Below are 21220 nucleotides of genomic sequence, written 5' to 3'. Positions count from 1 at the left end.
TTCGCAGGTGGGCTTAGCAGGGCAGGGGGCTCAGTCGCAGGTGGGCTTCGGGGGGCAGGGCTCTCTGTCCCAGGTGGGCTTAGCAGGGCAGGGGGCTCTGTCTTATGTGGGCTTAGTGGAGCAGGGGGTTCTGTCCCAGGTGGGCTTCGGGGGACAGAGGGCTCTGTCCTAGTTGGGCTTCAGGTGGCAGGTGGCTCAGTCTCTGGTGGGCTTAGCGGGGCATGTTGCTCTATGCCAGGTGGGCTTGGCAGTGTCCCGGGCTTTTCCCAGGTAGGCTTCGGGGGCAGGGGGCTCTGCCCAGGTGTGCATAGTAGGGCAGGAGGCTCTGTCCCAAGTGGGGTTAGAGGGGCAGGGGGCTCTGTCCCAGGTGGGCTTTTGGGGGCTGGTGTCTCTTTCTCAGGTTGGCTTGCAGGGCAGGGGGCTCATTCCTTTGTGGGCTTCGTGGGACAGAGGGCTCTGTCCCTGTTGGGCTTCGGGGGGAGGGGCCTCAGAACCAGATGGGCTTGAGGGGCAGGAGTCTCTGTCCTAGGTGGGCTTCGGGGGACAGAGGGCTCTGTCCAGGTGCGCATCGGGGGCAGGGGGCTCTGTCCAAGGTGGGCTTGTCAGGTAGGGGGTTCCGTCCCATGTGGGCTTCGGGGCACAGGGGGCTCAATCCCAGGTCGGCTTCAGGGCACAGATGTCTCTGTCCCAAATGGGCTTAGTTGGGCAGGGGCCTTTGTCTCTGTTGGGATTCGGGGATCAGGCGGCTAAGTTACAGGTGGGATCAGTGTGGCAGGGGCTCTGTCCCAGGTGTGCTTTAGGTGTAGGGGTCTTTTTCCCAGGTGGGCTTGGTGGGGCAGTGGGCTCATTCCCAGGTGGGCTTCGGGTGTCAGGGGTCTCAGTCCCAGGTTGGCTTAGAGGTGCAGGGGGCCCTGTCTTAAGTGGGCTTAGTGGAGCAGGTGGCTCTCTCCCAGGAGGGCTTGGCAGGGCCGGGGGCTTTCTCCTAGGTGGGCTTCGGGGGGCAGGGGCCTCTAAACCAGGTGTGCTTTGGGGGTCAGATTGCTCTGTCCCAGGTGGGCTTCGGGGGGCAGGGGTTCTGTACCAAGTAGCCTAGGGCGGTAGGGGGCTCTGTCCCTGGTATGCTTAGTAAGGCAGGAGGCTCTGTCCCAAGTGGGGTAGGGAGGAAAGGGGACCTGTTCAAGGTGGGCTTTGGGAGTCAGGTGTCTCTGTCCCAGTTTGGCTTGGTGGGGCAAGGAGCTCTGACCCAGCTGAGCTTGGCGGGGCAGGGGGCTCAGTCCCAGGTGGGCTTCAGGGGACAGGTGTCTCTCTGCGAAAAGGACATAGCGGGGCAGGGGGCTTAGTCCTTTGTGGGCTTCAGGGGGCATTAGATCTGTCCCAGGTGGGCTTCGAGGGGTAAGGGGTCTGTCCCAGGTGGGCTTGGCTGGGCAGAGGGCTGTGTCCCAGGTGGGCTTCTGGGGGAAAGAGGCTCTGTCCCAGGTGGACTTCGGGGGGCAGGTGTCTCTCTCCCAAATGGCCATAGTGGGACAGGGGGCTCAGACCTTTGTGGGCTTCAGGGGGCAGGAGGTCTGTACGAGTTGGGCTTTGAGAGGCAGGCTGCGCTGTCCCATGTGGGTTTTGGGGGCGGGCTGCTCTGTCCCAGGTGGACTTTAGAGGACAGGGGCTCATTCCCAGGTGGGCTTTGGGGGATAGGGGCTCATTCCCAGTTGGGCTTTCGGGGGCAGGGGGCTCAGAACCAGGAGGGCTTCAGGGGGCAGGGGTCTCTGTTCCGGTGGGCTTCGGGGTGCAGGGTGCTCTGTCCCAAGTGGGCATAGGGCGGCAGGGGTCTCTATCCAGGGGGGCTTCAGGGGCCAGGGGCCACTGTCCTAGGTGGGCATCGGAGGGCAGGGGGCTCTGTCCCAGGGGTACTTGGTGAGGCAGGGGCTCTGTCCCAGATGGGCTTCATGGGGCAAGGGGCTCTGTTCTGGGGGTGCTTGGTGGGGTAGGGGTTCTGTCTCAGGTTGCCTTAGCAGGGCAGGGGGCTCTCTCCCAGGTGGACATAGGAGAGCAAAGGGCTCTGTCCCAAGTGGGTTTAGTGAGGCAGTGAGCTCTGTTCCCAGTGGGCTTTGGGGGGCAAGTGGCTCAGTCCCAGGTGGGCTTGGCAGGGCAGGGGGCTCTGTCCCTGGTGTGCTTAGTAGGGCAGGAGGTTCTGTCCCAATAGTGTCAGGGGGACTGCGGGATCTGTTCAAAGTGGGCTTCGGGGGACTGGTCTCTGTCCCAGGTTAGCTTGATGGGGCAGGGAGCTCTGTCCCAGGTGAGCTTGGAGGGACAGGGGGCTCAGTCCCAGGTGGGCTTCAGGGGGCAGGTGTCTCTCTCCCAAATGGGCATAGCGGGGCAGGGGGCTCAGTCCTTTGTAGGCTTCAGGGGTCAGGAGGTCTGTCCCAAGTGGGCTTCGGGAGACAGGGTCTCTGTCCCAGGTGGTCTTCGGGGGGCAGGGGGCTCTGTCCCAGGTGACTTGCCGGGCAGGGGCCTGTGTTCCAGGTGGTCTTGAAAGGGCAATGGGATCTCTCCCAGGAGGGCTTAGTGGGGTAGGTGGCTCTGTCCCAAGTGACTTGGCGGGGCAGGGGCTCAGTCCCAGTTGGGCTCTCTGGGCCAGGAGGCACTGTCACACGTGGCCTTCTGTGGGCTTGGGGCTCTGTCCCGGGTGGGCTTAGGGATACAGGGGGCTCTGTCCCAATGGGCTTAGTGGGACAGGATACTGTCCCAAGTGTGCTTGGTGGGGCAGGGGGCTTTGTCTCAGGTGGGCTTCAGGGGCATGGTGTTCTGTCCTAGGTGGGCTTAGTGGGGCAGGGGGCTCTGTCCCAGATTGGCTTCGGGGAGCAGAGGGCTCAGCCAGGTTGGATTGGCGGGGCAGGTTGCTCAGTCCAAGTTGTGTTTCAGAGGGCAGGTGTCTTTCTCCCAAATGGGCACATCGGGACATGGGGCTCATTCCTTTGTGGGCTTCAGGGGGAGGAGGTCTGAACCAGTTGGGCTTTGGGGGGCAGGCTGCTCTGTCCCATGTGTGTTTTGGGGGCGGGCTGCTCTGTCCCACGTGGGCTTCAGGGGGCAGGGGCTCATTCCCAGGTGGGCTTTGGGGGGCAGGGGCTCATTCCCAGGTGGGCTTCAGGGGGCAGGGTCTCTGTCCCAGGTGGTCTTAGTTGGGCAGGGTGCTCTGTCCCAAGTGGGCATAGGGGGGTAGGGGGCTCAGTCCTAGGTGGGCTTCAGAGGGGAAGGGGCTCTGTCCTAAGGGTGCTTGGCGGGGCAGGGGCTCTGTCCCAGATGGGCTTAGCAGGGCAGGGGCCTCTCCCAGGTTACAAGGAGAGCAGAGGGCTCTGTCCCAAGTGGGTTTGGTGATGGAGGGAGCTCTGTTCCCAGTGGGCTTCGGGGGGCAAGTGGCTCAGTCCCAGGTGGGCTTGGCAGGGCAGGGGGCTCTGTCCCTGGTGTGCTTAGTAGGGTAGGAGGCTCTGTCCCAAGTGGGGTTGGGGGCCAGGGGGATCTGTTCAAGGTGGGCTTTGGGGCGCAGGTGTCTCTGTCCCAGTTTGGCTTGGCGGAGCAGGGAGCTCTGGCCCAGGTGAACTTGGTGGGACAAGGGGCTCAGTCCCAGGTGGGCTTCAGGGGACAGGTGTCTCTCTCCCAAATGGGCATAGCGGGGCAGGGGGCTCAGACCTTTGTAGGCTTCAGGGGTCAGGAGGTCTGTTCCAAGTAGGCTTCGTGGGACAGGGTCTCTGTCCCAGGTGGTCTTCGGGGGGCAGGGGACTCTGTCCCAGGTGATGCAGACAGGGGCCTGTGTTCCAGGTGGTCTTGAAAGGGCAATGGGATCTCTCCCAGGAGGGCTTAGTGGGGCAGGTGGCTCTGTCCCAGGTGGGTTTCGGGGGGCAGGAAGCTCTGTCCCATGTGGGTTTCGGGGGACAGGGGCCTCTGTCCCAGGAGGGCATAGAGGAGCAAGGGGTCTGTCCCAGGTGGGCTTGGCTGGGCAGGAGGCTATGTCCCAGGTGGGCTTCTGGTGGCAATGGGCTCTGTCCCAGCTTGGCTTATGGTGGCCAGAAGCTCTGTCCCAAGTGACTTGGCGGGGCAGGGGGCTGTGTCCCAGGTGGGCTTTATGGGCCAGGATGCACTGTCACACGTGGCCTTCTGTGGGCTTGGGGCTCTTTCCCAGGTGGGCTTCGGGGGGCAGGGGCCTCAGTCCCAGGTTGGCTTGGCGGGGCAGGTTGCTCAGTCCAAGTTGGGCTTCGGGGGGCAGGTGTCTCCCAAATGGGCTTAGCGGCACAGGGGGCTCAGTCTTTTGTGGTCTTCAGGGGGCAGGAGGTCTGAACCAGTTGGACTTTGGGGGGCAGGCTGCTCTGTCCCATGTGGGTTTTGTGGGCGGGCTGCTCTGTCCCTAGTGGGCTTCAGGGGACAGGGGCTCTTTACCAGGGGGGCTTTGGAGGGCAGGGGGCTCTACCAGGAGGGCTTTGGGTGGCAGGTGTCTCTGTCCCCAGTGGGCTAAGGGGGGTAGGGAGCTCTGTCCCAGGTGGTCTTAGTTGGGCAGGGTGCTCTGTCCCAAGTGGGCATAAGGCGGCAGGGGGCTCTATCCCAGATGGACTTCGGGGGCCAGGGGCCTTGTCATAGCTAGGCTTTGGAGGGCAGGGGGCTCTGTCCTCGGGGTGCTTGGAGGGGCAGGGTCTCTGTCCCAGGTGGCCTTAGCAGGGCACGGGGCTCTCTCCTAGGTGGACATAGGAAAGCAGAGGGCTCTGTCCCAAGTGGGCTTAGGGGGGCAGGGAGCTCTGTTCCCAGTGGGCTTCGGGGGGCAAGTGGCTCAGTCCCAGGTGGGCTTGGCAGGGCAGGGGGTTCTGTCCCTGGTGTGCTTAGTAAGGCAGGAGGCTCTGTCCCAAGTCGGGTTAGGGGACCGGGGGATCTGTTCAAGGTGGGCTTTGGGGCGCAGGTGTGTCTGTCCCAGTTTGGCTTGGCAGAGCAGGGAGCTCTGGCCCAGGTGAGCTTGGTGGGACAGGGGGCTCAGTCCCAGGTGGGCTTTGGAAGGGCAGGTGTCTCTCTCCCAAATGGGCATAGTGGGGCAGGGGGCTCAGTCCTTTGTAGGCTTCAGGGGTCAGGAGGTCTGTCCCAATTGGGCTTCGGGGGACAGGGGGCTCTGTCCCAGGTGACTTGCCAGGCAGGGGCCTCTGTTCCAGGTGGTCTTGACAGGGCAGGAGGCTCTGTCCCAGGAGGGCTTAGTAGACCAGGAGGCTCTGTCCCAGGTGGGTTTCGGGGGGCAGGGAGCTCTGTCCCAGGTGAGTTTTGGGGGACAGGTGGCTCTGCCCAGGTGGGCATAGAGGGGCAAGGGGTCGGTCCCAGGTGGGCTTGGCTGGGCAGGGGGCTGTGTCCCAGGTGGGCTGCGGGGGACAGGGGCGCTGTCCCATTGGGGCTTAAGGGCAGGGGGCTCTGTCCCAGGTGACTTGCCAGGCAGTGGCCTATTCCCTAGCTGGTCTTGACGGGGCATGGGTCTCTTTCCCAGGTGGGCTTCTGGTGGCAAGGGGCTGTGTCCCAGGTGACTTGCCAGGCAGGAGCCTGTGTTCCAGGTGGTCTTGATGGGACAGGGGTCTCTGTCCTAGGAGGGCTTAGTGGGCCAGGAGGTTCTGTCCCAGGTGGGTATCTGCGGGCAGGGGGCCTTATCCCAGGTGGGTTTCAGGGGCTGGGGGCTCTGTCCCAGCTGGGCTTAGAGGAGCAATGGGTCTGTCCCAGGTGGGCTTGGCTGGGCTGGGGGCTCTGTCACAGATGGGCTTATGGTGGTAGGAGGTTCTGTCCCAGGTGACTTGGTGGGGCAGGGGCTCAGTCCCAGGAGGGCTTGATGGGGCAGGGGGCTCTGTCCCAGGTAGGCTTTATGGGCAAGGAGGCTCTGTCACAGGTGGCCTTCTGTGGGCTTGGGGTTCTGTCCCAGGTAGGCTTTGGGGTGCAGGGGGCTCTGTCCCATGTGGGCTTAGTAGGGCAGGAGGCTCTGTCCCAAATGGGCTTGGTGGGGCAGGGCCTCTGTCCCAGGTGGGCTTCAGGTGTCAGGGGGCTCTGTCCCAGGTGGGCTTATTGGGGCAGGGGGCTGTTTCCCAGGTCGGCTTCAGGGGGCATGAGACTCTGCCCCAGGCATGCTCATTGAAGCAGAGGGCTCTGTCCCAGGTGGGTATAGGCGGTTAGGAGGCTCTGCCCCAGGTGGGTTTAGTGGGGCAGGGACTGTACCTGGTGGGATTCAGGGGCAGGGGGCTGTGTCCCTGGTGGGCTTAGGGGGGCAGGTGGCTATTTTGCATGTGGGCCTCAGGGTGCAGGTGGCTCTGTCCAGGTGCTCTTAGTGTGGCAGGGGGCTCGATCACAGGTTTGATTTGGGAGGCAGGGTACTCTTTCCCAGATGTGCTTGGGGGGTAGTGGACTCTGTCCCAAGTGGGCTTTGGGGAGTTGGGGGCTCTGTACTCGGTGGGCTTAGGAAGGCAGGGTCTCTGTCCCAGGTGGGCTTAGTGGGGCATGAGGCTCTATCCCAGGTAGGCTTGGTGGGGCAAGGGTCTCTGTCCCAAATGGGCTTCGGGATACAGAGGCCTCTGTCCCAGGTGGGCTTTTGGGGGCAGGCTGCTCTGTCCCAGGTTGGCTTTGGGGGGCAGGGGGCTCTATCCCAGGTGGGCTAAGGGGACAGGGAGCTCTGTCCTAGGTGGGCTTCTTGGGCAGGGGCTCTGTCCCAGGTCGGCTGCAGGGGGCAGGGGCTCTGTACCCAGTGGGCTTCTTGGGGCAGGGGTCTCTGTCCCAGGTCGGCTGCAGGGGGCTCTGTACCTGGTGGGCTTCCAGGGCAGGGGGCTCTGTCCCAGGTCGGCTTCAGGGGGCAGTGGGCTCTGTACCCGTTGTGCTTCCGGGGCAGGGGGCTCTTTCCCAGGTGGTTTTTGGGTGCAGGGGATCTTTCTGCGGTGGGCTTGAGGGGCAGAGGCTCTGTTCCAGTTGGGCTAAAGGGGGCTGTGGGCTCTGTCCCTGGTGGTCTTAGTGGGGTAAGTGTTTCTGTCCCAAGTTGGCTTCAGGGGGCAGGGGACTCTGTCTCAGGTTGATTCAGGCAGCAGGGTGTTTTGTCCCAGGTGGGTTTCGGCCAGCAAGGGGCTGTGTCCCAGGTGAGCTTCAGGGGACACGGGGCTGCATCCTAGGTGGTTTTAGTGGGGCAAGGGTCTCCCAGGAGGGCTTGGGGGGGCAGGAGGCTCTGTCCCAGGCAGGCTCACTGGAGCAGATGGCTCTGTCCCAGGTGGCTATAGGCGGGTAGGGGACTCTGTCCCAGGTGGGTTCGTGTAACAGGGACTTTACCCGGTGGTATTCGGGGTAGGGGGATCTGTCCAAGGTTGACTTAGGGAGGAAGGGGGCTCTGTCACAAGTGGGCTAAGGGGACAAGGGCTCTGTCCTAGGTGAACTTCTTGGGGCAGAGGGCTCAGTTCCAGGTGGGCTTCGAGGGGCAGGAGGCTCTGTCCTAGGTGGGCTTCGGGGGGCAGGGGTCTCTTTCCCAGGTCGGCTTAGTGGGGCAGAGGGCTCTGTCCCAGGTTGGCTTGGCGAGGCAGAGGGCTCATTCCCAGGTTGGCTTAGCGGGGCAGGGGTCTCTGTCCCAGGTTGGCTTAGAGGTGCAGGGGGCTCTGCCTTAAGTGGGCTTAGTGGAGCTGGGGGCTCTGTTCCTGGTGGACTTAGAGGGGCAGTTGACTTGTCCCAAGTCGACTACAGGGGCAAGGGGTCCTGTCCCAGAGGGGTTAGTTTACCAGGAGGCTCTGTCCCAGGTGGGCATGGAGGGCAGGGGGCTATGTCCGAGGTGAGCTTCGGGGAGTAGGGGGCTCTGTACCCAGTAGGCTTAATGGGGCAGGAAGCTCTGTCCCAGGTGACTTGCCGGGCAGGGGCCTGTGTCCCAGATGGTCTTGACGGGACTGGGGGATCTGTCCCTGGTGGGCTTCGGGGGACAGGGGGCTCTGTCCCAGGAGGGCTTAGTGGGCCAGGAGGCTCTGTCCCAGGTGGGTATAGGCAGGCAGGGGCTCTATTACAGGTGTGCTTAGGGGGACAGGGGGCTCTGTCCTATGTGGTCTTTGGAGGGCACGGGCTCTGTCCCAGGGGTGCTTGGCAGGGCAGGGGCTCTGTTCCAGATGGGCTTTGCAGGGCAGGGGGCTCTGTCTTGGAGCTGCTTGGCGGGGCAGGGGCTCTGGCCCAGGTGGCCTTAGCAGGGCAGGGGGCTCTCTCCCAGGTGGACATAGGGGAGCAAAGGGCTCTATCCCAAGTGGGCTTAATGGGGCAGGGAGCTCTGTCCTAGGTGGTCTTTGGAGGGCACGGGCTCTGTCCCAGGTGTGCTTGGCGTGCCAGGGGCTCTGTCCCAGATGGGCTTCGCAGGGCAGGGGGCTCTGTCCTGGAGGTGCTTGGCAGGGCAGGGGCTCTGTCCCAGGTGGCCTTAGCAGGGCAGGGGGCTCTCTTGCAGGTGGGCTTAGTGGGGCACGGTGCTCTGTCCCAAGTGGGCATAGGGGAACAGGGGGCTCTATCCTAGATGGGCTTCGCGGGGCAGGGGGCTCTGTCCTGGAGCTGCTTGGCAGGGCAGGGGCTCTGTCCCAGGTGGCCTTAGCAGGGCAGGGGGCTCTCTCCCAGGTGGACATGAGGGAGCAGAGGGCTCTGTCCCAAGTGGGCTTAGTGGGGCAGGGAGCTCTATTCCCAGTGGGCTTTGGGGGGCAAGTGGCTCAGTCCCAGGTGGGCTTGGAGGGGCAGGTGCTCTGTCCCAGGTGGGCTTGGCAGGTCAGGGGGCTCTGTCCCTGGTGTGCTTAGTAGGGCAGAAGGCTCTGTCCCAAGTGAGGTTAGGGGGACAGGGGGACCTGTCCAAGGTGAGCTTTGGGGGCAGTGTCTCTGTCCCAGGTTAGCTTGATGGGGCAGGGAGTTCTGTCCCAGGTGGGCTTGGTGGGACAGGGGGCTCAGTCCCAGGTGGGCTTTGGAAGCGCAGGTGTCTCTCTCCCAAATGGGCATAGTGGGGCAGGGGGCTCAGTCCTTTGTGGACTTCAGGGGGCAGGAGTTCTGTCCCAAGTGGGCTTCGGGGGACAGGGTCTCTGTCCCAGGTGGGTTTTGGAGGGCAGGGGGCTCTGTCCCTGGTGTGCTTAGAGGAGCAAGGGGCCTGTCCCAGGTGGGTTTGGCTGGGCAGGGGGCTCTGTCCCAGTTGGGCTTCTGGTGACAGGGGCTCTGTCCCATGTGGGCTTATGGTGGCACAAGGCTCTTTCCCAGGTAACTTGGTGGTACAGGGTGCTGTGTCCCAGGTGTGCTCGATGGGGCAGGACGCTCTGTCCCAGGTGGGATTTATGAGCCAAAAGGCTCTATCCCTGGCCGCCTTCTGTGGGCTTTGGGCTGTGTCCCAAATGGACTTGGCCGAGCAGGGGCTCTGTCCCAGATGGGCTTCAGGGGGCAGGGGGCTCTGTCCTAGGTGAGCTTAGTGGGCAGAGGCTCAGTCCCAGGTTGGTTTCAGGGGACAGGGTGCACTGTCCCAGGTGGGCTTGATGGGCATGGGGCTCAGTCCCAGGTGGACTTTGGGGGGCAGGTGTCTCTCTCCCAAATGGGGATGGGGGGAAGGGGGCTTGACAGTGCCCCGGGATTTTCCCAGGTGGGCTTCGGGGACAGGGTGCTCCGTCCAGGTGTGCTTAGTAGGGCAGGAGGCTCTGTCCCAAGTGGGGTTAGGGGGGCAGGGGGCTCTGTCCTAGGGGGGCTATGGGGGCAGGCATCTCTTTCTCAGGTTGGCGTGTCAGGGCAGGGGGCTCAGTCCCAGGTGGGTTTCCGGGGGTTGGGGGATCTGTCCCAGGTGGGCTTAGCAGGGCAGTGAGCTCTGTCCCAACTGGGCCCTATGGGACAGAAGGCTCTGTCCCAGGTGGGTATCGGGGGACAGGGGGCTCTGTACTAGGTGGACTTTTGGGGGCAGGGGGCTCTGTCCCCGGTGGTCTTCGGGGGACAAGGGGCTCTGTCCCAGGTAACTTGCCAGGCAGGGGCTGTGTCCCAGGTGGTCTTGACGGGGCAAGGGGCTCTGTCCCAGGAGGGCTTAGTGGGCCAGGAGACTCTGTCCCAGGTGGGCTTCGCTGGGCAGGGGGCTCTGTCCCAGGTGGGCTTATGGTGGCAGGAGGCTCTGTCCCAGGTGACTCATGGGGGCAGGGAGCTCTGTCCAAAGTGGGCTTTATGGGCCAGGAGGCTTTGTCATAGGTGGCCTTCTGTGGGCTTGGGGCTCTGCCCAGGTTCACTTAGGGGTGCTGGGGGCTCTGTTCCAATGGGCTTAGTGGGGCAGAAGACTCTGTCCCAAGTGGGGTTAGGGGGGCAGGGGGCTCTGTCCCAGGTGGTCTTGACGGGGCAGGTGCTCTGTCCCAGGTGGGCTTAGGGGGGCAGGCATCTCTTTCTCAGGTTGGCGTGTCTGGGCATTGGGCTCAGTACCAGGTGGGCTTCAGGAGGCAGGTGTCTCTGTCCCAGATGGGCTAAGTGGGGCAGGGGGTTCTGTCCCAGGTGGGCTTCGGGGGCGGGGGGTTCTTTCCCAGGTGTGCTTAGTTGGTCAGGGGGCTCTGTCCTAGCTGGGCTTCGCGGGACAGAGGGCTCATTCCCAAATGTGCTTCGGGGGGCAGGGGGCTCTGTCCCAGGTGGCTTGTCGGGCAGGGGCCTGTGTCCCAGATGGTCTTGTCGGGGTAGGGGCTCTGACCCAGGAGGGCTTAGTGGGCCAGGAGGCTCTGTCCCAGGTGGGTATAGGCAGGCCGGGGCTTCTGTCCCAGGTGGACTTAGGGGGACAGGAGGCTCTGTTCCAAGTGGGCATAGGGAGCTAGCGTGTTCTCTCCCAGGTGTGCTTAGTGGGGCAGCGTGCTCTGTCCCAAGTGGGCGTAGGGGGTCAGGGTGCTGTATCCCATGTTGGCTTCAGGAGCCAGGGGGCTCTGTCCTAGGTGGGCTTCGGAGGGCAGGGGCTCTGTCCCAGGGGTGCTTGGCAGGGCAGGGGCTCTGTCCCAGATGGGCTTCACAGGGCAAGGGGCTCTGTCCCAGATGGGCTTGGCGGGGCAGGGTCTATGTCCCAGGTATGCTTCAGGGGGCAGGGGGCTCTGTCGCAATTTGGTTTGTCAAGGCAGGGGTCTGTCCCAGATGGGTTGGCAGGGCAGGGTCCTCTGTGCCAGGTGGTCTTCAGGGGCAGAGGGCTCTGTCTCAGGTGGGCTTAGGGGGGCAGGGGTCTCTATCTCAGGTGTGCTTGCTGTCCCGGGGGCTCTGTCCCAGGTGGCCTTGGCGGGCAGGGTCTGTGTCCCAAGTGGGCTTAGGGTGGCAGAGGGCTCTGTCCCTGGTGGGCTTCATGGGGCAGGGGCTCTGTTCTAGTTGTGTTTTGGTGGGCACGGAGCTCTGTCCCATGAACCGAAGAAGCCACGATGGGGCACCGTGTTCCAGCTGCAGGTACGCCAATGTCTCAGCAGCTCTTCCCTCGCAAGGTCACTTCTGGTAGGACCCTCGGGCTTTTCTCCTTGGTAGGTGGCACCGGCCCAGGCCTGCCAGCATCCCTCCCCACCCAGCGCCTTTTCTGGCCTCTCCTCCCGTGTTCTGGCCCAGAACCTCAGGTCTGCCTCTCATTGGCCTTCTTGGGGTCAGCTGCTCCTCTCTGGCCAGTCAGCTATGGGTACAGGGAGGCAGTGCTCTAATTGGCCAGGCCCGGGCACATGATCACTGCTGAGCCAGGGCCTGGCATCAGGCCTACCCAACCCTCGTGACCTCCTGTAGGTCTGGACTTTTACACCGAGGGAGGCTGTACAAGGTCTGTGAACCCTGACCCCGATCCCTGACCGCACCTACTCTCCCTGAGATCTGCAGGTCTCTATTTATATTTATTTGAGATGCAGAGTTAAGAGAGGGACACACACACACACACACACACACACACACCTGCTGGTTCACTTCCTAAATGGCCACAACAGCCAGGCCTGGGCCAGGCCAACGCCAGGAGCCCAGAACTCCATCCGGGTCTCCGGCGTGGGTGCAGGGGCCCAGGCACTTGGGCCAGCTTCCGCTGCCTTCCTAGCACAGGTGGGCTGCCTTGCCTGCTCCCCATCCCGCCTCTCCCAGCCCTGGGCAGGCACCAGCTGGAAGCCTGGGAAGGATTTCAAGGTGGGATTCTCTGCCCCTCGCCCCCTGCCAGAGTCCACAAACACATCGGAGCTGCGGATCTGCTGGATCAACAGGAGAGCGGGCAGTGCACAGGCGGCGAGCAGCTCTACCTGCTGTGCAACCAGGTGCAGGAAGGTGAGGGCCAGGGGCCAGCGGCACGGGGGAGGAGGCTCTGTCCCACAACTAAAGACCAGGGGGCCTGTGGTCAGCAGGTCAGTGTGGGGCTTGCAGAGTCACGCGCTGGTGGACGCATGGGGAGGGCTGTGCGTGGGCCCGCAGGGTGGGGGCCATGGTGCCAGATGCCTGGACGGGTGGTAGAACCACACAAATAGCTTCCGGTGATGAGGGCTGGGGAGGGAGCACCCAGAGGACATGGGACAGCTCCCCTGGCCTCTCCGGCTCCACTCCCTCCCAAGGGCTTGGACAGAAGTCGCCCCAAGCTGGGTGGGCAGAGGGCATGGGGAGCCCGCTCTCAATGTCCAGTATGCCCTTTCTCCGTATCCACGGATTGAAAATGTTTCTGGGGAAAAAATGACATCTTACTGAGCAGGTGCACTTTTTTCCGTGCCAGTGTTCCCTAAACAAAACCGTGGACCGACTTCACCCAGCAGGTCTGTAGCATTAGGTGCTTAGGGTCGCTCAGAGGTGGTATGAAGTGTATGGGTGGCCTTGTGCCAAACCTGCACCATCTGTGTGAGGGACTTTAGCAGCAGAGGTTTTTTTGTTTTTTTTTTTTGTTTTTGTTTTTTTTTTTTTTTTTTTTTTTTTTTTTTTTTTTGACAGAGTTAGAGAGAGAGACAGAGAGAAAGGACTTCCTTCCGTTGGTTCATCCACAACCTGGCCGCTATGGCCGGTGTGCTGTGCCAATCCAAAGCCAGGAGACAGGTGCTTCCTTCCGGTCTCCCATGCCAGTGCATGGCCCAAGCACTTGGGTCATCCTCCACTGCCTTTCCGGGACACAGCAGAGAGCTAAACTAGAAGAGGAGCTGCCAGAACTATAACCCGGTGCCCCAACCGGGACTAGAACCCAATGCCCTTATGGGGTGCTCCACAACAGGTGGAAGATTAACCAAGTGAGCCATGGCACTGGACAGAGGTTTTTTTTTTATTTTTTTAAGTTACTTAAAAAAAAAACCTGGCACTGTGGCATGGTGGGTTAGAGCCACCACCTACAGTGCCAGCATCCCATATGGGTGCCAGTTCTAGTCCCAACTGCTCCACTTCCGACCCAGCTCTCTGCTATGGCCTGGGAAAGCAGTGGAAGTTGGCCCAAGTTCTTGGGCCCCTGTACCCCTGTGGGAGACCCAGAAGAAGCTCCTGGCTCCTGCCTTCGACTTGGCTCAGCTCCAGCCATTGTGGCCATTTGGGGAGTGAACCAGTGGATGGAAGACTTCTCTCTCTCTCTCTGCCTCTCAGTCACTCTGCCTTTCTTTTTTTTTTAATTTTTTTTTTGACAGGCAGAGTGGACAGTGAGAGAGAGAGAGACAGAAAGAAAGGTCTTCCTCTTGCCGTTGGTTCACCCTCCAATGGCCGCTGCGGCTGGCGCGCTGCGGCCAGCGCACAGCACTGATCCAATGTCAGGAGCCAGGTGCTTCTCCTGGTCTCCCATGGAGTGCAGGGCATAAGGACTTGGGCCGTCCTCCAATGCACTCCCTGGCCACAGCAGAGAGCTGGCCTGGAAGAGGGGCAACCGGGACAGAATCTGGCGCCCCGACTGGGACTAGAACCCGGGGTGCCGGTGCCACAAGGCAGAGGATTAGCCTAGTGAGCCGCAGCGCCGGCCGCTCTGCCTTTCTAATCTGAAGGGCAGAGTTACAGAGAGAGGGGAAGAGTGAGATCTTTTGTCTGCTGGTTCATCCCCCAAATGGTTACAACAGCCACATCTGGGCCAGGCTAAAGCCAGGTGCCAGACACCAGGAACTTCATCCTGGTCTTCCACGTGGGTGGCAGGGGCCCAAGGACTTGGGCCATCTTCTGCTGCCTTCCCAGGTGTATCAGCAGGGAGCTGGATCAGATGTGGAGCAGCTGGGACTCAACCCAGCATTCTCATAGGGGATGCAGTGGCACAGAGGCAGCTTAAGCTGCATGAATTTGAAAGGCAGAAAGACAGAGAGCTCCCCTCTGCCAGTCCATTCCACAAAGGCCTGCAGCAGCCCGGGCAGGAGCACAGATCTCCACCGAGTGTCCAGTGTGGGGCCGGGAGCCATCATCTGCTGACTTCCAGGGTGCACAGGAGGAGGAAGCTGGAACTTTACTAGGAGGGGCAGGCATCCCAGTGTCTTAACTGCTAGGCCAGACACCCACCCAAATTTGTCTTTAATTCTATTTAAAATTTTTAAAATTTATTTAAAAGAGACAAAACAGAGTTCTTCCATCTGCTGGTTCACATCCGAAATACCCCAACAGCCAGGGCTGACCAGGCCAAAGCCAGGAGCCTGGAACCCAGTCTGGGTCACCCATGTGGGCGGCAGGGGCCCAAGGGCTTGAGGCCTCGCCTACTGATTCCCAGGAGGCACAGTGGTGGGAAGCTGGATTTGGAAGTGGAGCCGGGACTCGAGCCAAGTGCTCTGCTAAGGGACGGGATGGATGCAGCTGTCCTAAGAGGCATCTCAACCACGGTGCCAGGTGCCCACCCCTGACTCTGCTCTACCCGTGCCCTGCCTGGGGTACAGGCACCCGCCCCTGACTCTGCTCTTCCCGTGCCCTGCCCGGGGTATAGGCACCTGCCCCTGACTCTTCTCTTTCCGTGCCCTGCCCAGGGTACAAGCCACAGCCGCACACGTGACTGTGCTGAGTCCTGGCAGTCCTCTGGGCGTTCTGAATCCCAGCGTGGTCTCGGGGACCCCTCATGTTGACACTGACTGTGACCTACCTCTTAGAGTGCAACAGAGCTTAGCTGAGATGCTCCGTAGAACTACGTCAACCACTAGGGGGGCCGGCGACGTGGCAAGGCATGTTAAGCTGCTGCTCGCAGTGCCCGCATCCCCAGTCCAGGTGCCCATTCCAGTCCTGGCTGCTCCACTTCCCATCCAGCTCCCTGCTAATGCTCCTGGGAAGGCAGCAGACGATGACCCAAATGCTCTCCATGTGGGAGACCTGGATGGAGCTCCTGGATCCTGGCTCCTGGCTTTGGCCTGGCTCAGCCCTGGCCATTGGGGCCAGCTGGGGAGTGAACCAGCAGATGGAAGATCTCTCTTCCTCCCTCTCTATCAGTCTGCTTTTCAAATAAACAAATCCTTTTTATCGAAAGGCACATAATGACCAGCACATAGTAGGTGCTAGCTGCCGTGTGCTCAGCTTTATTCTTAGGTATTGACCCTGGGGGCGGCCAAAGGAGCCGGGGCTCAGCGGGCCGGGTGGCCTGGCTCAGCTGCCGCCCCTGTGTGTTCCTGCCAGAGGACATATCGGTGGTGTTCAGTACAGCCTCCCTCCACGTCCACACCCCCCACCTTCCTCCATGTCCACACCCCATGCATTCCTCCACGTCCACACCCCACGCATTCCTCCATGTCCACACCCGCACCTCCCTCCACATCCACACCCCCCACCTTCCTCCATGTCCACACCCCATGCATTCCTCCACGTCCACACCCCCCCACCTCCCTCCACGTCCACACCCCATGCCTTCCTCCATGTCCACACCCCATATGCATTCTTCCACGTCCACACCCCGCGCATTCCTCCATGTCCACACCCGTGCCTCCCTCCACATCCACACTCATGCCTCCCTCCACCCAGAAGCAGGTTCACACTCCACGCAGAGGCGGGCTCCCACCCCACATCTCCCTTCGCAGAGCACCCCGGCCATGCCCCTGCGCCAGCTGCTGTTGGAGGCTTTGGGCTGCTGGTGGTGGGATTTCATGAGCTGAGGAGGTGGTTCTGTCACTGCTATGGTTCGGATGCTGTCCGTTGTTTCTGTGTCCCCTCTTTCTGTCATGTTATCTGGAGAGTGGGTCCTTCTGACGCTTGCCAGACGCAGACCTTGAGCACTTTGGAGGACTCTGTCTGACACTTCTGCGTCTGTGTCTTGTTCTGCCTCTGGACCGTGGTAGCTGCGGCGTCTGGTCCATGGCGTCTTGTTTCCTTGTGTGCCTGGCCTGCACCTGCCTGCATGTTGGTTCTTAGGCAGCGGAAGTTACTGAAACCTGGAATGCACAGACTTGCTCTGCCTCTGCTGGCTGCTTATGGGCATTACCCGCCCCCAGGGTCTCCCTCCTCCAGGGTGCAGGTGGGAGCTGCCTGTGTGACTCCTCGTGCAGGCCTGCTGTGCGGCTCCTCGGTGCTGGGCTCAGGGTGGCCTGGTGCCCCACCTCCCCTGGGCGTGGAACCCTGGAGGTACCAGCGTCCAAGGTGTAGGTCCCTAGTGCCCTCCCGTGGGCGTGAGGCAGGTGTGCCTCACAGCACTCCTTTTCCTCCTCAGTTCTCCCCATCTCCCCTTCAGTGTTGGCCTGGTGATCTGCATTCCTGTGCATTGTCACTGCTTTTGCTCACATACATTGTACGTGATACATTGTATCAGAATTATTTGCCAGAGGAGGCAGCACAACAGGTCAAGCCGCGGCCGGTGATGCTGGCGTCCCGTGTGGGCGTCAGTTCAGGTCCCGGCTGCTCTGCTTTCCATCCAGCTCCCTGCCGATACGCCCGGGAAAGCAGCTGAAGTTGGCCCAAGTGCTGGAGTCCCTGCCACGACCTGGGAGACCCGGATGGGTTTTGAGGTTCCTGGCTTCATCCTGGCCCAGCCCCAGCAGTTGCAGCCATTTGGGGAGTGAACCAGCAGATGGAAGATCAGTCGTGCTCTCTCTCTCTCTCTCTCTCTCTCTCTCACTCTCACTCTCACTCTCTGCCTCCCTCCGTAACCCTGGCTATCAAATAAATAAATAAACCTTTAACAATAATTATCTACAAGAACATCTATGAGAACAGTCTTACTGTATCATATAATAATCATAAATATAAGATTTATTGATTTATTCATAGTATAACTTTCCTTTTTTAAAAGATGTATTTATTTATTGGAAAGACGGAGTTATAAAGAGGCAGAGGCACAGAGAGCTATCTCGCATCAGCTGGTTCACTCCCCAATTGGCTACAACACGCGGAGCTCAGCCTATCTGAAGCCAGGAGCTAGGAGCTTCTTCCAGGTCTCCCATGTGGGTGCAGGGTCCCAAGGACTTGGGCCATCTTCTTCTGCTTTCCCAGGCCATAGCAGAGAGCTGGATGGGAAGTGGAGCAGCCAGGTCTTGAACTGGCACCTATATGGGATGTTGGCACTATAGGCGGTGGCTTTACCCGCTGTGCCACAGGCCAGCCCCTGTTTCTTAATATAGGCAGAAATCACCCATCCAGTGTTTTCCAGTAGCTGAGGCTGGGCCAGGCTGAAGCCAGGAACTGGAAACTCAATCTGGTCTCCCACTTGAGTAGCAGGGACCCAACTGCTGGGGTGAGGGACAGAGCAGGGGCTTGAGTTAAGGCACTCTGATGTGGAATGTGGGCATCCTAAGCACAGTCTTGATCACTGTGTTAGCACCTACCCTGTGTCTTCTTAGTCTTCATAAATATATACATATATATTAAAACTTTTATTGATGTTTTTAAAGATTTTATTTATTTATTTGAGAGGTAGAGTTACAGACAGTGAGAGGGAGAGACAGAGAGAAAGGTCTTCTGTTGCATGGTTCACCCTCCAGATAGCTGCAATGGCCAGAGCTGCGCCAATCCAAAGCCAGGAGCCAGGAGCTTCTTCATCGTCTCCCTTGTGGGTGCAGAGGCCCAAGTACTTGGGCCACCTTTCTCTGCTTTTCCAGGCCACAGCAGAGCTGGATTGGAAGAGGAGCAGCTGGGACTAGAAGTGGTGCCCATATGGGATGCCAGCACCGCAGGTGGAGGATTAACCTACTGTGCCACAGTGCTGGCCCCTGACTTATTTTCATTTTTGTTTGAAGTGCACAGAAAAACAGATGGAAAGAGCCCTCCCATCTGCTGGCTCACTCCCCAGATGCCCACAACAGCCAGGGCTGGGCTAGGCCAAAGCCAAGAGCCTAGAACTCAGTCTGGATCTCCCACGTGGGTGTCAGGGGCCCAAGTACCTGAGCTGTCGTCTGCTGCCTCCCGCAGTGCACAGAGCAGAGGGCTGGATGGGAAGTAGAACAGCAGGACTTGGGGCAGGCGCTCTGCTGTGGGAATCCAAGTGGCAACTTAACCCTTGGCCAGACACTGCCCCAGCATTCTTTTCTCCCTCCCTCCCTCCCTCCTTCCCTCCCTCCCTCCCTCCCTCCCTCCCTCCCTCCCTCCCTTCCTCCCTTCCTCCCTTCCTCTCTTCCTCTCTTTTGAAAGGGAATGTTTCAGAGGGAGAAGGAAAGACAGAGATCTTCCATCACTGGTTCCCTTCCCAAATGGCCAGGCTGAAGCCAGGAGCCTGGAATTGCATCCGGGTCTTCCATATGGGTAGCAGGTGTCCAAGCACTTGGGCTATCTTCTGCCGCCTTCTCAGGTGCATTAGCAGGGAACAGTGTGGAACAGAGCATCAGAACTCTAACTGGTGGTCACATGGGGATGCTTGTGTCGCAGGTGGCAGCTTAACCCACTGTGCTACAATGCCAGCCCCACTGTATTCTTAATATGTTAATAAGTATTATCAGACTTTTCCAGTTCCTTCCAAAGGGAGAGTTGGCCTGAATAACCCAGGCCGTTGACCCTGAGGCTAGCCCATTAGTACTCTCTGCTTGTCCGGTTTCCAGGCGATCGGAAGCTCGCTGGTGGTGTCTCCCGAGGTTCTGTGCCGCTGACTGCTAGGATTCCAGATTCTCGGGAGCCTCTCACCGGGGACCCCAGGGCACTGACACCTTCAGTTGCCCATGTCAGAGGGTTTGGTGGCCGAAGCCATCATGGCCTGGTTGTCACCAGCAGGACTCGGCTGGGGGCTCTGCATGGAGACCAGGGTGGTGCCAGGCGCCCCGCCCCAGTCTCTCCCTGCGGGATTTACGGCCTCTTAGCTCCGCACCTGTGCGCTTCCCTCCGCAGTGGTAGCGCGGGAGGAAGGAGAAGGGCTGGACTCACTGCCGCACTGCTTCCCTCCTAGGATCTTCATCATCTGGGCCATCAGCAGCTGGTTCTGCCGAGGGCTGGCCCCTCAGGACCAGGCAGGCCCTGGAGGAGCCCTGTGCGTCGCCAGCCACAACCTGTTCCCCAAAGACACTTTAATGGTAACCGCTGGATGCAGGGGAAAAGGTGACAGGTGGGCGGAGTGTGGGGCAGGTGAGCGGGATGGAGGGGTTCCTGGTCACCATGGGCTCTGAACAGTTGGGGCGTGGGGTCGTCAGGCAGCATCCATGGGGTGGAGCTGATGCTTTTGGGAAGCTGACAGCGGAGGCCTTTAGCACTTGATCTCAGGGCTGTGGGAAGGGAGCTGGGGAGACGTGGTGCGCATGGGCAGAGCCAGAGCTTCCCCGGCCAGCGCCGGCCCCAGGGTGGGCTTCTGCCAGCTGTGCGGCTCTGGGTTCTGTCAGCAGGGTGACCACTGCCCCGCTTCCCTGCTCCGTGGGCCGTGGGGGCAGGAGGGGCTGGGCTCTCACTCCCGGTGTCCTGAATGGTCAGCTGGTGCCTGCTTTGCCCTGAGGCGTGCAGCCCAGAAGGGGGCCAGCATTCCGGGGCTCCTGCTGCTGTCCACGCTCAGCTCGGAGGGCAGGCTGCTGGGTCTTTAGCTGCTGCGCACCTCTGGCTGCCAGGCTCAGCCAGGGCAGACACAGGTGTGGGGAGGAGAAGTTATTCTCTTCTCCACGACTCCCCATCCCCACACACGCTGGTTCATGAGGGACCGACGCCGCCCGGCTCTTCCTCTGCTCTTTATCCGTGCATGTGCTGAGGCTCTGATGAACGGCCCTGAGCTCTGCCCCCCACTCCCACCCCCAGAACCTGCACGTGTACATCTCAGAGCACGAGCACTTTACAGACTTCAACGCCACCTCGGCTCTCTTCTAGGAGCAGCACGACCTCGTGTACAGCGACTGGACGAGCTGCGAGAATTCAGACAGCTGCTATGAGCACTTCACAGAGCTGGACATCCCGCAGGTAGGGCAGCCCCGGGCTGGGTGCACACCACAGGGCCTGCTCCTGGTACTCTTGCGACCCTGCCCACAGCCCACCTGCTGCACTGCGTCCCGGGGTCTCTGTGCTTTGCCCTCCCCGTTAGAAGGAGGGCCGTGGGGGTGAGACCTGCCCCCGGATTCTTCCAGCTGCCCCGAGGTGTGCAGTCCTGGGCTTTAAACCAGTGAGGGATTAGTGATTGTCCTCGGGTTTATCTGAGTGTCACCAGTTTGTCTGGCAGCCCAGTTTCAAAATAATTTTAGCTAATGTGTGTTGAGCACCTACTAAGTGCACGACGCTGGCTAGGAGGACTCATGGAAACCTCCCGGCAACCCCATCTGACAGATGAGGAAGGTGAGGTGCAGAGAGGTAGAGAGACTGCCTTAGGTCACACAGCTCAGGCTCTCTGACTCTGGTCTCTGGCAGCCCCAGGTACAAATGCTGCCTCCTCCAGGAAGCCCTCTGTGGGTTCTCAGACCCTGCTGGGCTTCCCCATCCCAGCCCTGCCCCCTCTCGGTCCTTACTGTGTGGGTCAGGTCTTTCCCCCCGTGGGGCTGAGTCCTGTGAGGGTAAGGCTGGGACTGTCTTGGTCACTTCTGTATCCCCAGCACTGCCCAGCATGGGACTGGGTGCAGGATCAGTAAGTGTTGCACCTGTGCTGTGCCCTCCTCTGCCCTGCAGGCCTCCTGGGATGGGAGGGGTTCCTGCTCGGGCTCTGGGGACTGAAGCAGGGGTGCACACGGCCTCTCTTGAGCCTCAAGCCAAGCCCCCAGGCCCCAGGTCCTGCCCCAGGGCCCAGGGCTGTCACCCTGGCCGTGAGAGCTGCTCCTGGGTGCCAGGGCCTCATCTGCTTGCAAGCTTCAGGCCGGGGTTGGGGTGGAGATGGAAGGTGGGGCCGTGAGGGGACACCAGGCCCCGTGGTGAGAGGCCGAGCAGCTCCGCAGGGACTTGAACCAGCACCCACATGGGATACCAGTATCACGGGTGATGGATTTACCCTCTGTGCCACAGCACTGGCCCCATCATG

At 60.9% G+C, this 21220-nt stretch overlaps 2 long non-coding RNA genes across 2 annotated transcripts in view; one reads left to right on the top strand and one right to left on the bottom strand.

The window, feature by feature from the left end:
* Positions 1–21220, bottom strand: part of LOC138850488 (uncharacterized) — a 456990-nt gene that overhangs the window by 379550 nt on the left and 56220 nt on the right. The window lies entirely within an intron of this gene.
* On the top strand, positions 11989–20180 carry LOC138850293 (uncharacterized). The gene is made up of 3 exons (XR_011390024.1): positions 11989–12246; positions 19190–19313; positions 20089–20180. It is a non-coding gene; the product is annotated as an uncharacterized lncRNA (long non-coding RNA).

Source organism: Oryctolagus cuniculus, chromosome 7 (genome assembly GCF_964237555.1).
Source record: "Oryctolagus cuniculus chromosome 7, mOryCun1.1, whole genome shotgun sequence".
In the NCBI taxonomy this organism is placed as follows: domain Eukaryota; kingdom Metazoa; phylum Chordata; class Mammalia; order Lagomorpha; family Leporidae; genus Oryctolagus; species Oryctolagus cuniculus.
Note: the sequence above shows the minus strand (reverse complement) of the source record. Positions and strands in the feature narration are given on the sequence as shown.